The following is a 2,540-nucleotide window of genomic DNA, read 5'->3' as shown; positions in this document are numbered from 1 at the left end:
TTTTTTTTTTTTTTTTTTTTTGAGATGGAATTTCACTCGCCAGGCTGAAATGCAATGGCACCATCTTGGCTCAGCGCAATCTCTGCCTCCCGGGTTTTTAAGCAATTCTCCAGCCTCAGCCTCCCAAGTAGCTGGGATTACAGGTGCTGGCCAACACCCTCCGCTGATTTTTGTATATTTAGTAGAGACGGGGTTTCACCGTGTTGGCCAGGCTGGTCTGGAACTTCTGACCTCAGGTGATCCGCCTGCTTCAGCCACCCAAAGTGCTCAGATTAAGGGCGTGAGCCACCGCGCCCGACCAGTCCTCAGCAATTTTTAAAAGGAGTTTAGATTTAGTAAATTATTTTGAGACCGAGTCTTGCTCTGTCGCCCAGGTTGGAGTGCAGAGGTGCCATCTTGGCTCACTGCAAGCTCCACCTCCCGGGTTCACCCCATTCTCCTGCCTCAGCCTCCCGAATAGCTGGGGACTACAGGCACCCGCCACCATGCCCAGCTAACATTTTTTGTATTTTTAGTAGAGACAAGGTTTCACCGTGTTAGCCAGGATGGTCTCGATCTCCTGACTTCATGATCCACCCACCTCAGCCTCTACCTCCCAAAGTGTTGGGATTACGGGCGTGAGCCACTGCGCCCAGCCTCAGTGAATTCTTAAGGTGACATGAAAGTTTTTTATTTTTGTAAAGAGAATATATTTATGCAGTTTTTTCTACATAACTTACTTAAAATGGTATTTCATGGCCGTGGGATTACACGCCTGTAATCCCAGCACTTTGGGAGGCCGAGGCAGGCGGATCACGAGGTCAGGAGATCGAGACCATCCTGGGTAACACAGTGAAACCCTGTCTCTACTAAAAATACAAAAAAATTAGCCAGGCGTGATGGTAGGTGCCTGTTGTCCCAGCTACTCGGGAGCCTGAGGCAGTAGAACTGCGCGAACCAAGGAGGCGGAGCTTGCAGTGAGCCGAGATCGTGCCACTGCACTCCAGCCTGCACTGGTCTGCAGCGAGACTCCGTCCCCCTCAAAAAAAAAAAAAAAAAAAAAAAAAGGTATTTAATTAGGGTAACAACAGTAAGCTTACTTGAGGTTTCTAAGAACAAACAGGAGAAAATAAGGTTGAAGAACCAAATAGTAGGAGAAAAGAGGGTTGATGATGAACATAGGGTTCAAGAAAAGCAAGAACTTTTTGAAAAAAATCAGTATTTTTTACACATCATATTTTTATGAGCAAAAGAATGGAAATTATACTAGAATGCTGATGTTTAACAGGCAAAAAACAACCATAACTACAAGTAAGGGATTAATAAACCCATATTGTGATTTTAATAAAGAATCTGCACCCTTTCCGTCTAGTGGCAGCCATCAGGTAAGCCAAGATGGGTGCATACAAGTAAATCCAGGAGCTATGGAGAAAAGCAGTCTAATGTCATGCGCTTTCTTCTAAGAGGAGGTTGCTGGCAGTACTGCCAGGTCTCTGCTCTCCACAGCGCTCCCCACTCCACTCGGCCTGATAAAGCGCGCCAACTGGGCTACAAGGCCAAGCAAGTTTACGTTATATATAGGATTCACGTTCGCCATGGTGGCTGAAAACACCCAGTTCCTAAGGGTGCAATTTACAGCAAGCCTGTCCATCATGGTGTTAACCAGCTAAAGGTTTGCTCAAAGTCTTCAGTCCGTTGCAGAGGAGCGAGCTGTACGCCACTGTGGGGCTCTGAGAGTTCTGTATTCTTACTGGGTTGGAGAAGATTCCACATACAAGTTTTTTGAGGTTATCCCCATTGATCCATTCCATAAAGCTATCAGAAGAAATCCTGACACCCAATGGATCACCAGACCAGTCCACAAGCATAGAGAGATGCATGGGCTGCCATCTGCAGGCCAAAAGAGCCATGGCCTTGGAAAGGGCCATAAGTGCCACCATACTACTGCTGGTTCTCACCAGGCAGCCTGGAGAAGGCGCAATACTCTCCAGCTCCACCGTTACGGTCAATGTAAGTAAAGTTTGTAAAATTCATACCTAATAAAAATTTAGGACGCTCATGTCTGCTAACAGGTGTTATTTATCTGTTGAAACTAGTCTGCAGGCTGTTTCATGAATGCTTTGTCAAATTAAGAAAAGTTGGCCGGGCGTGGTGGCTCACGCCTGTAATCCCACCACTTTGGGAGGCTGAGGCGGGTGGATCACAAAGTCAGGAGATCGAGACCATCCTGGCTAACACGGTGAAACCCTGTCTCTTCCAAAAATACAAAAAAATTAGCCGGGCGTGGTGGCGCCGGTAGTCCCAGCTACTCAGGAGGCTGAGGCAGGAGAATGGCGTGAACCCGGGAGGCGGAACTTGCAGTAAGCCGAGATGGTGCCACTGCACTCCAGTCCGGGAGACACAGCAAGACTCCGTCTCAAAAAAAAAAAAAAGAAAAGAAAAGTTAAAGTGCAATACTGTTCGAAGAGAATAAGTTATGGTGTATCTTCTTTCTAATAAGATAAACTTTTTTGGCTTTGCTTTATCTTGTTAGGGTGTTATATATCTGTATAAAACATACT

At 46.3% G+C, this 2,540-nt stretch overlaps 1 pseudogene; it reads left to right on the top strand.

Moving 5' to 3' along the window:
* Nucleotides 1-1,374: 1,374 nt before the first annotated feature.
* Nucleotides 1,375-1,989, top strand: LOC105551267 (annotated as a pseudogene).
* Nucleotides 1,990-2,540: the final 551 nt, after the last annotated feature.

The sequence above is a fragment of the Mandrillus leucophaeus genome, unplaced genomic scaffold (genome assembly GCF_000951045.1).
Source record: "Mandrillus leucophaeus isolate KB7577 unplaced genomic scaffold, Mleu.le_1.0 Scaffold513, whole genome shotgun sequence".
Taxonomy (NCBI): Eukaryota; Metazoa; Chordata; class Mammalia; order Primates; family Cercopithecidae; genus Mandrillus; species Mandrillus leucophaeus.
This window is presented reverse-complemented; position numbering and strand designations above follow the sequence as displayed.